Source organism: Natator depressus, chromosome 10, assembly GCF_965152275.1.
Source record: "Natator depressus isolate rNatDep1 chromosome 10, rNatDep2.hap1, whole genome shotgun sequence".
Lineage (NCBI taxonomy): Eukaryota > Metazoa > Chordata > Testudines > Cheloniidae > Natator > Natator depressus.
In genome coordinates this window covers 11,884,882-11,900,040 of record NC_134243.1, presented here as the reverse complement: position 1 = coordinate 11,900,040, position 15,159 = coordinate 11,884,882, and the positions used below count along the sequence as shown (strand labels likewise).

Below are 15,159 nucleotides of genomic sequence, written 5' to 3'. Positions count from 1 at the left end.
GGCAACTGTTATTTTACTCCTCTGCTCCCACGGACTCCTCGTCACTGGAGGAGCATCTCTACCTTACACTCCCAGCAGCTGACCAGGGTGAGTAAACCCATTGCATCTGTTTTAATGTCTCTCTTTCTCTAACAAATCCTCTATTCACTGACTGTCACCCAGAGAAGTTGTACATAGTCTCTGAAAGCCTTAAGTTGCCCATGGCACATGTACATGCCACATGGCAACAAGTCATACAATTTATATTCTGTACAGTAAACAATACCATCTGATCAAATCACCTATGGCCTTTTCTCTCTTTTGGCTTCTTTTCATTTCACAGGCATTTTAATGTGACTAGCTGTGCTTTCTAGTCCCCACATTTATAAAATAACTTTATTGTGTTTTTGTTCATTTAACTTCTACCTCTATTAGTCATCTTGGACTAGAATCACGCTCTTATACACTGAAACAATTACCAGTCACTATTCTCAGTTTATATAACAAAGTAACAATTCTAAAGGAAATTTAAATAATATTTCACCCACAACTTTTCACTGGATTCCCATTACAGCAAAGAGGAATCACACAGGAAAATATTACCTGCCTAGGCACAAAATCTGCTCATCCATATTTATGGAAAACACGAGGAAAACTAATATTTTATTTTTGCACTCAAAAAATATCTTACTCAGCTCACACAAGTATATTTTTGCAAGGCTGCATTAAATTCTGTTCCTCTAGCTGCTTCTAAAGGCTGAACTCACACTTACATATTCCCTCTTTTCCTGGTTTTTACTCTTGCCTAGCAAGTAACCTCCCCCTATGATGGCCTCTAAATCTCTCCTGCAACAGCCAGTTTTAACTGGTTAAGTACCATTAACCATTAACCAATCTTCAATGGCAGAAGATCAAGAAAATGAACTCAGCTGGATTCTGAGCAGGTGCTACCATAAAAAGTGGATGGGGCCTCACATGAGCTAACAACCTAGTAAGCTCCATGCTGAAGACTGCATCGACACTGGAGAAGAAGGGAATTCCAACACTCCTTCATGGTAATGTTCTCTGAAATGCTTCCACTTCCACACACAGGGCCAGTTAGACAGGCAGAACTGCAGGGTCTCAATGGATGAGGTAATGGTGTACGGAGGAAGGCTTTACATTTATTAGCAACTGGGGAACCTTTTGAGGAAGGAGAAGCCTATACAGGAAAGAGAGGTTCCACCTAAACCAAAATGGAACCAGACTCCTGGCATGTAAAAAGGCCACAGAGGAACTTATAAACTATGGGCTGAGGGAAAATCAACAGAGTACAAGGTTCAGACAGAGACATCCCACAGGGGAGGATCTATTAACAGGGATTCTCTATATCCTAGTAAAGAGGAGATAAAGCACAGGCAGGAAATGAAGAGAAACAGTAAAATGAAAGAGAGTCCCATTCAATTACATCACATGAAGTCAGGCAACTAAAGAGTGACAAATTTTATAAGTGCTTTTATACAAATGCTGAAAGTCTAAATACTTCCATGGGTGAACATGAGTGCCTGGTATTAAATTAGGATATTGATAGAATAGAAATCATAGAAACTTGGTGGAATGATAACAATCAATGGGACATGGTAATACCAGGGTACAGTATATATAAGAATGACAGAGGACGTCATGTTGGTGGGGGAATGGCACTATATATGAATGAAATCAGAGAGTCAAATACAGCAAAAATCTTAAATGAATCACACTGTACCACAGAATCTTTATTGACAGAAATTCCAAGTTTGAATAATAGTAGGAATATACTCCCGACCACCTCACCAGGATGGTGATGGTGACTGTGAAATGCTTGGGGAGATTAGAGAAGCTATAAAAACAGAAAACTTAATAATAATAAATAATAATAGGATTTCAACTATTCCCCATAATGACTGGGTACATGTCACCTCAGGATGGGATGCAGAGATAAAGTTTCTAGACTCCATTAATGACTGCTTCTTGGAGCAGCTAGTCCTTGGAACTCACAAGAGGAGAGGCAATTATTGATTTAGTCTTAAGTGGGGCACAGGATCTTGTCCAACAGGTGAATATAATTGAACAGCACAAATCACATAATTAAATTTAACATCTTTGGGGGGGAGGGGATACCAAAGCATTACAGTAGCATTTAACTTCAGAAATGGGAACTACACAAAGAAGGAAGCTGGTTAAATGGAAATTAAAAGGAACAATCACAAGACAAATGCCTGCAAGCTGCATGGAAACGATTTAAAAACACCATAAATAGAGACTCAAATTAAACGTATACCCCAAATTAAAATAATTAGTAAGAGAACCAAAAATATGCCACCATGGCTAAACAACAGAGAAAAAGCAGTGGTTAGAGGCAAAAAGGCATCCTTTAAAAATTGGAAGTCAAATCCTACTGAGAAAAACAGAAAGGAGCATAAATTCTGGCAAATCAAGTGTGAAAGTATAATTATGCAGGCCAAAAAAGAATTTGAAGAGTAACTAGCAAAACACACAAAAATTAAGATCAAAAGCATCAGAAGCACGCAGCCTGCAAAACAATCAATCAGTGTGGCCACTGGAAGATCAAGGTGCTAAAGAAGCACTCAAGGAATACAAGGCCATTTTGGAGAAGCTAAATGAATTCTTTACATCAGTCTTCACTGTTGAGGATGTGAGGGAGACATTCTTTTTAGGTGACAAATCTGAAAAAGTGCTCCAGATTGAGGTGTAACCAGAGGAGGTGTTGAAACAAATTAATAAATTAAACTGTAATAAGTCACTAGGACCAGATGATATTCACCCAAGACCTGTGAAGGAACTCAAATGTGAAACTGCAGTACTACTAACTGTAGTATGTAACCTATACTTAAATCATCCTCTGAACCAGATGACTGGAGAAATGTTAATATTCTGCCAATTTTTAACAAAGACTCTAGAGGAGATCCTGGCAATTACAGGCTGGTATGCCTAAATACAGTACCAGGAAAATTGGTTGAAACTATAGGAAAGAACAGAATTATCAGACATATACTGAACATGATTTGTTGGGGAATAGTCAACATGATTTTTGTAAAGGGAAATCATGCCTCACTAATCTATTATAATTCTTTGAGGGGGTCAAAAATATGTGGACAAGCATGATCCAATGGATATAGTGTACTTGGACTTTCCGAAAGCCTTTCACAAGGTCCCTCACCAAAAGCTCTTCAGCAAAGTAAGCAGTCATGGGATAAGAGGGAAAGTCCTCTCATGGATCAACAGCTGGTTAAAAGATAGGAAACAAAAGTAGGAATAAATGGTCAGTTTTCAGAATGTAGAGAGGTAAATAGCAGGATCCCCCAAGGATCTGTACTAGAACCAATACTATTCAACACATCATGAATGATCAGGAAAAAGGGGTAAACAGTGGGGTGGCAAAGTTTGCAGATGATACAAAATTACTCAAATAATTAAGTCTGAAGCAGACTGCAAAGAATTACAAAAGAATCTCACAAAACTGGTTGACTGGACAACAAAATAGCAGATGAAATTCAGTGTTGATAAATGCATATTGGAAAACATAATCCCATGTATACATATAAAATGATGAGGTCTAAATTAGCTGTTTCCACTCAAGAAAGAGGTCTTGGAGTCATTGTGGATAATTCTCTGAAAACATCTGCTCAAGGTGTAGTGACAGTCAAAAAAGCTAACAGAATGTTAGGAACCATTAAGAAACGGATAGATAATACAGTAGACAATATCATAATGCCATTATAAAAAAACCATGGTACACCCACAGCTGAAATACCACATGCAGTTGTGGTCACTCCATCTCAAAAAAGATAGATTAGAAATTGAAAAGGTACAGAGAAGGGCAACAAAAATGATTCAGGATATGGAACAGTTTCCATATGAGAAAATATTAAAAAGACTGGGACTCTTCAGCTTGGAAAAGGGATGACTAAGTTGGGATATGATAGAGGTCTATAAAATCATGACTGGTATGGAGAAAGTGACTAAAAGTGTTATTTACCTCTTCACATAACACAAGAACCAGGGGTCACCCAATGAAATTAATACACTGCAGGTTTAAAACAAACAAAAGGAAGTACTTCTTCACACAACACAGTCAACCTGTAGAACTCGTGGTCAGAGGATGTTGTGAAGCCTAAAGATTTACATGGGTTTAAAGAAGAATTAGATCTGTTCATCTGTTCATCTTAGCCAAGATGGTCAGGGACGCAACCTCATCTTCTGGGTGTCCCTAAGCCTCTGACTGCAAGACACTGGGTCTAGACAATAGGGAATGGATCACTTGATAATTGCCCTGTTCTCATCATTCCCTTTGAAGCATCTGGCATTGGCCACTGCTGGAATACAGGACACTGGTCTGACCCAGTTGGCCATTCTTATGTTTGTATGCTTGGTTATATACACAGGCAGACTTGAAACACCAGACTGAGTCTTTTATAGCAGAGATCTTGAGAGCACTGGTAAGTCAGATGAACAAGTTTATCCCTTCAGCTCTACACAGAATGTTAAGTTGCTTTTTAAAATAATTTCCCACTCCTTTTCCAAGTCTCAACAATTCTAGAAATACTGCAGCAGCGGCTTTTTGAAAAGGATAAAGGAAATAAGGGTTTGCACTGATGCTTCAAACATCACCACCAGCCAGGAGTACAATGTCTCAAGACCAGCTATTTATCCCAGCAGACTACAGCCCCTGGCCTACCACAGATAATGCTCATCTCACACCACACTCTGCTCTGCTCATAATGATAATTACACTTCCCATGCTCTCCAAACAAACATACAGAAATCTTATTTTTCCATTTACCCTGTAGGAGGTTTTTTTAAAGTAAAAAATATGAAATCAGCAATATTTCGTGGAAAACTGCTGGCACTAAATACTCTGGTAAAACAGGAAGCCTCTGAGCAAAAAGGCCATGCGCACATGAGGAGACCTGGATACTTTATTTATAGAATGACAGTATCCCAGGTTCTTTTGGCAAACTTCAGAAGTTGCCATTTGCTTTTTGAAATGCAGCTGAAAGGTGCTTAAAGGAAACAGAAGAGCCATAAGGTCAGGAAAATTCCCTATCTCTACCCTTAAGAATTAATTGTCCCAAAGAACAGGGAATTGTTGGATTTAAGTGGGTATGGGGAGAGGGTGCTTATGAAATATCCTCACACAATATTTTTGGATTAGAATGCTGGAGGAAACTGACTGCAGTCAAAAGTCTACACTGGAGGGCAAAATCCCCATACATTGGAGGGGACTGTGTGTTGGCTATACATTTATACAGTGCCTAGTACAATGGAGCCCTAGCCTCGACACACTACCATAAAACAAATAATAAATAATTTACCTGGACATCACATAAATGGATCAACCCTGTCTTTGGCTTGCCAAGCTCTCCATATCACAACAGATTGGACCCTAGTCAGTGCTAACTGGTGGGCGTCTCAAGTGGGCAGAATACAACAACTACTAAGCAACAGAACGCTTCCTTGTTAAAAAGTCAAGGTTAGTCACTCATTCATTGATTCAAATTGTACATTTTAAAAACATTCATCCTACTAAATGATATGCCATTATGTAATTCACAATATTTTACCACATTCACCCCCATTGTACAGATGCACAGTAATTTGAATAAAGACCTGAATTTTGACAAGTTATAAATGACAAATTATCTCTCAGGTCACTGCACACAAAACATCTACATTATCCTTAAATAATTCTAGTTAGGAAATTACACTCTGCTCCCTGACCCTGCACTTAGTTTCTTCAGCAAATGTAGTTCATCTCCTCCACTGTACAAATGTTCTCTAAGTCTAAATGGAATGTTATGCAGGGAAATGCCTGGGAGGGGTTTGGCATTCTCCTACTGGATGACTATGGCTTCAAGTCATAGCAATGGGCAACCACAAGGTGGTATATAAACTAGGAAAACGGGCTATGTTCTAGACTGTTAGGCACAAGAGTACAGCAGATTAGGGATGTATTCTTCCATAAGAGGAAAAGCCCCATCTACACTACAGACAGAATATTTAATGTAACTAACTTATGATTCACTTTATCTGACAGGTGATCCAGTGCACCCACACAGCTGCTTTTTCTACCTTCCGCGCATTGGTTTTTACCTGTGTTTACACCTGCCAACACTGAGCCTTGTGGAAGTTTTCCCTCATTATTGTAGCAACTCCACCAGTGCTAGTGTTTTGAAACCATGGTTGTCTGGAGATCTGGTCTGAGCAGGGTTACATGGCAACCGGGTAAAAATGCCAGTAGCTGATTTGCACTAGTGCTCCCATTCATTGCTTTGAAAATGTGAAGTGCTATTATAAGTAGGAGGTGGCAGTGATGACAATGAAGCCTGAAAGACCAATGCATCATCACGCTAATGCACACATGCCATCTACAGGACTAAAGAAACTGATCCAAATGTACTCTCCTGGGAATGACAGTAGCAACATTGTGCCACTTAACTTCATATGCACCCCCAAGACCTATCAGGGACTGTTGAAGAATGATATCCGTGAGTTATTTGGGGTAACCCAAGAGCTATTGTTTCACATTTAACATTCAGTTACAACTAAAATATTATGACATATATACTTCCACATTACTTTAGTAGGTTAAATGTTTAAAAGTTTATACTTTGAACCTGTAAATGAGTATCTAAATAACCAAATGCAGCACTGAAAAGGGTTAAAAATTAAGTAGGACTGAGCAAGTCTGAATATTCTCCTTCTCAATCTCCTTTAAGAGCAGTTTCTTATTGTTTCACCCTAAAGCAGAGTTCACTCAGCACCAGCACTATGGATCTTATTAAATTAATCAATAGTGAACCTCAGGGCTTGCTTTCAAATAGACAGCAAAGTGAAAGGTATGAAGCGTGACTGCTCAGGGCCCCTGCCCTTTAAGTAGCACTACTGAAATGGCCTTCCGCATGTAATCAAAACAAGTCTGCCAGTTTTACAGTAGGACAGACATTTACCAGTATAAGCATTCTATTCCAGTAATAAACTTAACTGTGGGCCATTAACTAGGAATGGAACTGCCATGCTGACATCAGATTTGTGGTATACCTAGTCCAGTATCCTGTCTCTGACAATAGCCAATACCAGATGTTTCAGAGGAAGAAGTAAGAACCTCGCAAAAGGCAGATGTGGTATTATCTGCCCCCCACATGGGTTCATCCTCATCTGTAATAGTTAGAGATTGACTTAACCCCTAAGAGGAAGGTTTAACAGCCATTCCAAAATTGTTATCATTACTAACAACTCTGAATAGTCTTTTTATCCATATAAATGTCCAAACACTTTTTCAATCTTGATAAATTCTTGACCTTCCAGACTTCCTGTAGCAATGAGTTCCACAGTCTATACACTGAGTGAAAAATTATTTCCTTTTATCAGTTTTGAATTTGCCACCTACCTACAAGTTTCACTGAACGTTCCCCTTGTTCTTGTGTTTTGAGACATGGAGAACAGAAGCTCCTCATCTATTTTCTCTAGATCAGTCAGTATTTTTACATACTTTCATGATGTCCTCTCTTATTCGACTCCTTACTAAAGCAAACAGTCCCAATCTTTGCAATCTCTCTTCATATGAGTTTTTCCAGACCCTTAATGATTACTACTGCCCTTTGGTCAACCCTCCTCTAATTCTGCAATATCCAAAGGGTTACCAGGTATAAATCAGGAAAAACAATGAACACGCAATAAAGATCATTGGACCTTTTCCTACCACTCCATAGAAATGAGAGAATCTTCAACCTTCATTAAAAAGACACTACATAGTCCTCCTGATTTTAAATACTGCATAAAAGAATCCATTGTCATTAAACCCCACAAGATACTATATGCAGGACCTAACAATAATGTTACTCAGCTTTTAGAGAGCACCTTCCATTTTCAAAGAGGCATGCAAGCACTAGCTAATTCATCCAGACAAAAGATAGTATTTTCTTTTGTTCTCCCTCCACTGGTTCTGCAGCTATAAACCAAGAAAATCTTTCCTCAAAATTATGAGGACATCAAGGGTGTTGTGCTTAAACCATCACACAAAAAGCAAAATAATACCAAGGTCAAGCTTCATTAAAAAAGAATCAGGAAAAAAGTTAGTTTACCAGAAGGAAAAAGGGAAAACATTAGTTGAGAAATGCATAGTTTTTATATGTCTGAGAGATTATGATGATTAAATGTGCAAAAACAAAGCCTATGGGAGCCTTCTTTTAATTAATATCTTATTGTAAAATTATAAACACTCCTAAAAATTGTTTACTTCTGTTGGGCTTTCAGCATAGCTACACAGCAATGGAGACTGGAGTAAAAAAGTTCAAAAGCTTATTTTGTCACAAGTTACAATGAATTTGTCTGTTTTGCTCTCATACCAAGCGGAAGTCAGAGGATCCCATCAAAGGATCCACCATGTAATCTAGAATAACCTGCGGCGTCTGTTCAAGTTGTGCCCAGGAGTGGAAAAGTAAAACGAGTCAGGTCTGGTGTAATCACTGAATCAGGAAGCTGTATTAAAACGAGAATAAATGGGCAAAAGGAAAAACCACCATTGCACCAGAGAGCAGAATAAACTTCCGGCCCCATGAGTGACATGATGGAGAAATCTGGTAAATGCCAGAACTGAATTAATGGTGAGAGTGAAATCTCCTTTTTCACACAACAAAACAGGCAGAGGAAGCAAAACTTTCTTAGCATCCAAGAGATCTAGCTTCTAACACTAAATCCACCAGGAGACCAATGCAGAGAACAGTTAATTTATCATTTGCTAGCCAAGATGAGAGAATCTTCTAGTTTGCAACAACATGAGGACAAATAAAAGGATAAACAGAGTGCCCATTAACACAGCAATACCTGCACACATAAAAACCTCACAATGCTATATGTTCAGATCTGTAGATGCAGAGGATTCCAATGCTGTGTGTGTTGGCATTTATATCAGAGCTAATTTTTTGTTGTTATTCTCAACTCAAAGGAAATTCAACTTTGAAAGGAAGTAACATACCCGATGATATTTTTGGCTCCTCTACTTCCATTTACAAAATGCCATCAGTGTAACTTAATAAAATGCCTTTCCTCTCCAAGTGCCTTAGGATAAACGTAGCCTAACCAACTATTCGGTGACTTAGTGATATCATTCGCTAATACAACTTCATCCTACCAACGTTCCAAGAGGGACTTTGAGAGACCAAGTGTTAATAATAGGCTAATTTGAAACACCTCTAACAGGATTCCTTAACATCCAATCTAAATGATTCATAAAGCCTCCAACAATCAACATAAAATCACTTAAAGCCACAAGTACAAAAACCATCAGTTCAGAGACACTGAGGGCTTGTTTTCACTACTTGGGTAAGTCGACTTAAGTTACGCTACTCCAGCTATGTGAATAACATAGCTGGAATCGACATTGCTTAGATTGACTTACGGCGGTATCTTCACTGCACTGCATCGACAGGAGACACTCTCCAGTCAAATTCCCTTACTCTTCTCAGAGAGCTGGAGTACCGGGGTTGACTGGAGAGCGCTCTGCTGTTGATTTAGCGGGTCTTCACTAGACCCACTAAATCAACCCCTTCTGCATCGATCTTTCTGGTAGTGAAGACCAGCCCTGAGATGACAAAGGGAGATAAGACGAAATCACTTTGGGAGACTTTATGACCACATCAAAGCTCCCTTCACTCACCTCAGAGCAAATTCTTTCTATTTCATAGGCCACCATTATTTTTTAGACTCTGAATCTGACTTCCCATCCCAATACACATGAACTCAACACGTTTAAAACCACTAGCATACCAAAAGGCGGCGTAACTTTTGCATTATTCCTTAATACATTGTTTTGCCACCATCACCATACACTGGAAGAGACTAACCCAAATTACCAGTACATTAGAACTTTCCACACAACTGATGAAGTACACAAGAAAAGGAATGCCTCAAAAGCAGCAGAGAGTTCTGAATGCTTTCAGCTTTGGTCTTTGTGTAAGGGGACTGTTGCCCCCTTACTAACATTCAGTGGGGGTGTTTTGATTGGCTAGCTCCCAGTACTAAAAGAGGAAGGGTCTATGGGAAATCAGGACCCTGAGACTGATAGTCTCCAGGAACAATGGGGAGAGGCCAATGCGCCAGGTCAGCCTGACTGATAGGGCGGGCAGGCTAATCAGGGAGCCAAGAGGCCAGGGAGGTCCCGTCCTCCATGTGAGCTGGATTGCCTGGGTCAGACAGAGTGGGGCCGAGCTAAGGAAAAAGCAGGGGCGCAAGCTGAGCTGTGCAGAGCTGTCCCAGAACCAGAGAGAGCAGACCCTGTCCTGGGAGCAAAGCTGCAGCCCCAAAGCCAGAGGCACAGCCCAGAGAAAGCAGACTTGCCCTGGGAGGAGAGCTGCAGCAATCAGAGCCAGAGGGGCCAGAAAAGCAGCCCACGAAGCAGGTCAGTGCTGGGAGCAGAGTCACAGAAGCAGCCTGCAGAGCAGACCTGTCCTGGGAGCAGAGCTGTAGCAACCAGAGGCAAAGGGGCCAAAGAAGCAGCCCAGGGAGCTGGAGGCAGAGCAGCAGCAGCCGTGCTGAGACAGAGTGATGGAGCTGGGGCTGGAGCAGTCTGGAGCTGGGTGCAGTGAGAAGCTGGGGAGAGCGAGGGGGACCCTGGGCAGCAGGCCCAGCACAGGGAGACGCCTCAGCCAAGAAGCTCTCCAGACCAGGCTTGGATCGTAACCCCGACAGGGCGGGGGCGACACTGGGAAGAAGAGTCCTACCACTTAGAGCCTGAGAACATGTGGCCACCACCGGAGCAAGTGTCCAACCCACAGCATCCCTACAGCACATCCAGGGCCTGAGAAGAAGGCCTGGGACTTACAAGGAACAGACTGTGAACTGCCCTGACATTCCAGAGACACTGTTTGTGATGTTCCCTGCCACAGGGCGGGGTGATGTGTTTCCTTTAACCTTTCCCATTTTTCCTTATTCTTTTTAAAATTAATTGTTGATTAAATAACTTGCATTTGCTTTAAATTGTATGTAATGGTCAGTGGGTCAGAGAAGTGCCCAGTGCAGAGAGAGTACCCCAGAGTGGGGACACCTTAGCCCCTGTCCTAGGTGACCACAGCAAGGTTGGGGGTCGAGCTCCCCAGGAATGCTGAGCCCAGCCTTGCTGGGGTTACGAGGACTCTGCCAGACAGGAGAGTGGAAGGGAAGTCCTCAAGGGCAGCGAGGCCACTGGGTAAAGGAAGTGGGAGCGAGGACTCGGAACCTTTCGCTAGCCCACTTCACGGGGTAGTGCAGAAGTCAGGAAAGTTCCCCACAACAGCAGGACTATTCCCGCACTTACATTTGTATGCGCATCACACTATGCAAGACATGATAATCTCAACCAGTACCATATGGAAGCACTGGAACAGCTTGCCAATGGCAAAACATCTGTTTCAAAGCCACATGTGGGCAAGAGAGTTTTCAATGATGTGTTAAGCTTTTTAGTGTTATTTTCTGAATGTGATGAGTTACTGAGAAATAGTTTATAACTGGCACCCACTTAAACCGCGATATACATTAGACAGTAGTCATTATTGAACCCTAGCAAGTTGCAAGTACTCCCGTTGTATCTCCTCCCCCATGTATATACCAAAAGTGTATATGTGTATTTCTTTGGAACCATACAATTTCTGAAGATATGCTGGACTTGGTCTCCTTGCATAACATCTCCAGTGGCATTTCTGAAACACACTGCAAAAGTTACTGGCAAGTTCAAGACTGAATATAAATGAGACAAGACATGCAAAGGTAGGTATCAGACTAACTGGTCTGTCATTGACCACACATTTGGAGCTCTGACAGTTACATTTAGAGAAATATCAATCCTACCCATCTCAGACTCACTGGAATGGACAGGCTAGCTCATAGGATTTGTCATCTGGATTTAAGATAGCAGGAATCCGAGGCGATACTTTGGAGGGAGGAGAGGGGAGGACTCCTTGGGCTGTGGATGATGTTCCTATTGGTCTATTCTGCATCTCTTAATGCCAGTGCCCTAGAACAAGTTCACATAACTTTACAGAAAAATGGGGGTGTGGGAAGAGAACCTATTAAAGCCAAACAAAGGTCCTCTCAGGCTTGCAACACAATATTGGGCAGGTGCCAACACTGGATCCTTAGATCTGGTAGCAACCCTAGAAATGGGCTGAATTCCATTCTAGAAGTTATTAAAATTAGTCAGTCTCCCACAGTGTCACGGTACACACACCAAACTTCAGAAACAGCTTGCTCAGCAATTTTATACAAATGCAGTGCTATCTCACAAATTAAGTCAGTTTTATTTCTGTTCTATAGAAAGGAATTACCATTTTCCCTTTCGAAGATATTCAACAGAACTCCACAGGAATAGCCCCAAATCACTTTAACTTATAATCATACTCTGAAATATTTGGGACACTTCTTGTAGAACGGTGTATCTTTTTAAAAATTAAGATTGACCCTCCTTCTGAAGGTCTGTTCCCATGCAGTATTGGACAACTGTCTCACTACCACCGTAGCTGAAATGTCTGCCAGTCACTTGGGCACACAGTATTTGGTTATATTATGCATGCCAGATCTCCCGAGACATAAAAGTAATTATCTGGGTGGGGAAGGACCAGGTTTAAAAACACATTTTTGACAGAAGTACAACAGTAGCAGCTCAGAAGGTAACTCATGTCTCCCATTACCAGTTGCAGTATGATCAAGTTTCTATTGCCTCCTCTTCCCCTACCAGTATGAAGAGTTCAACTTCTGCCTTGGTTTCTGTTCCTCAAGGACAATGTCATTTCCAGACATTTCTCTGTTAGAATGCTGATCTTTTTTCTCAAAGCAAGGAGGTCTCTTCAGTTCTGTGGCCACACTACCTTGTAGGAAGGGATTAGAAGATGGTACAGTGGTGCTGTATATTTCTTATCTGTATTGGTGAAGCCCCATTCCCATGCCTGAAAGGGCTGAGGGGGATTACAAAGAAGTGCTACATGTTTCTTAATAGGCATGTTCATGCAATTTCTACCTTCTAGTAAAATGTTTGCAAAATTTACAGAAAAAAGAAGGAACAGATTTCCTAATGCAATTCCACTTGAATTTCATACTGATCTCTTCTTGCAAATTACAGCCCATTATCGATGAAGTGAGCTATAGCTCACGAAAGCTTATGCTCAAATAAATTGGTTAGTCTCTAAGGTGCCACAAGTACTCCTTTTCTTTTAGCCCATTTATTTTAATTCTGTGATCTACTTCTCTTCCAAACCAGGAGTCAAACAAGAGCTACCCACACTATCACTTTTGAGTGGCTTGTGGTCCACATTAGATGGTCAGCAACTTATTAGTTTGGCTCCAAGAACCAAGAGAAGTCATTATAGTATCTCAAAAACACAATCTTCCAATCCTATGAACAAGAAGAGTCAGGAATGAATGGGAAGGGGAGTAACAACATAAAAGCACTGAGTAATTGAAAACTCAGAGCATATCACAGAGTAGACTACCATAGCTGCCATAAAGAAAAACACAGGAACCACATGGAGTCACACTACAAATCAAAGTGGAACACAAGTGTCAGCTTCTATTATTCTAAACTGTAGTTCAGGGCCCAAATTTTACAGAGCTTTTAAAGCTGCACATCCTACTGGTTACACCCATCTGGCTTTAATATTTATCATTACAGCTTGGAACATAAAACAAATGCAATCTTAATTGTAGCCTCCTCACAATTAAAGCTTTGATTGTGGATTGTGTGCAGATATCTCTCTTTGTGGATACACTACACAGACTGCAATTGTTTTGCGTTTTTAAATTCTGAGTTGCGCAGGGAGAAGAAAATCAGTTCAGTGGGTATGAACGATAAAGACATGAACAGAATCTGTAGCTGGTAAGAGTCAGGGAAATTTGGAGTCTGAACTTCTTGCCAATTCCCTTTTTCATTTCAAAAGAAAAGTCAAACTTTTTACAAAATTCGGGACTCTTGAGAGGAACAAAAGAAAAAAAGGCAGACCATCTCCATTTGCAGTTTGTAAAATTCACACTATTAATACCGGTTTTTAAATTTTTACTGACACACACGAATTTTACATCTTAACAGTTTAATACTATAAATAAAAACCCTGCGGGAAAACCAACCTTTTAGAAACAGCCTCTCCACCTCCTCCTGTGGCAACAAGAAGCAAGCAGCTGCTCTCGTTTTGCAGCACACACATAGCTCTCACACTGTTATACTAATAGGCTCTCTGACAAGGGGAATTCTAATATTATATACCACTCTTATTAGCTAAAATTAGAGAGAATGCTGTTAAACCCTGCAGGTATCATGCGCTAAGGCGACTGGGCTCTTTTTATTTTGTAAATCATATGTAATTGCCTTCTTAATATCAGCCACTGCATTGAGTTGCGAATATGATTCTTCTTTACATTCAATGCTCTAGTACTTCAAAAACTATTATAGATATAGGCATGTATCCTCACCAACACACCCTGTCCCAAAACCTCACCTTTTAAAACTTTGAGTTAAGGTTGTTGGACTATTTATCCCCCAGTGCAAACAAAGAAAAGCAACACCACATCTGCACTCCAGCCATCTCTTCCCTTTATCAACCTTAATTACCTCCCTTCCACCATTCACAACAAGAAATGAGCAAACTTGAATACAGACTAAGTTTACTGGTTTAAGTTCAGGCGTTTCAACTACTAATATATGGGCAGAGTGTCTTACATAAATTACACCACGTATTTTAGCACGTGTGCGCAAATCATGTTGCATAACAAAGCATGGCTCTGATAAATGTTTGTCCGCAATGTTTTTGTAAACGGGTTATTTATGTTAGTGATTGTTCTCAGCTTGATATTAATTTGTATGTAGAAATTACAGAGTAGAGATTTGCACCTGTATCCGCTGGTATGTTATAAGTGTAGTCACTTATACTGTTAAGCACACTAACAAAGGTCAGAATGTCTCCCATTTGGAGGGGGAGCGAGAGAGATGGAAAGCAGATGTGAAATGGCCTCATTTCAGGGTTAAGAAAAATCCATGTGGCTACCATTGAATTTGTTACCAACATGCATTATACAATCACAAGGCTATTGACCAAGAAATGATTGCTTGTCTGTGCTAGGTGGTTAAGGAAATCATTACACACTTAAATAGTGCATACCTCCAGTTCACTGACAAGTGGG

General features: G+C 40.6%; 1 protein-coding gene across 5 annotated transcripts in view; it reads right to left on the bottom strand.

Moving 5' to 3' along the window:
- MAD1L1 (mitotic arrest deficient 1 like 1) overlaps positions 1-15,159 on the bottom strand; it is a 553,489-nt gene that overhangs the window by 318,039 nt on the left and 220,291 nt on the right. Inside the window, exon 1 of one of the 5 annotated variants that reach the window (XM_074965207.1) lies at positions 6,112-6,207. The exons of the other annotated variants lie outside the window; for them this stretch is intronic. The gene's annotated coding sequence lies outside the window, so the exon portion shown is untranslated. Of the gene's footprint in view, positions 1-6,111; positions 6,208-15,159 lie in introns of those variants that run through there. 5 annotated transcript variants of the gene reach the window in all.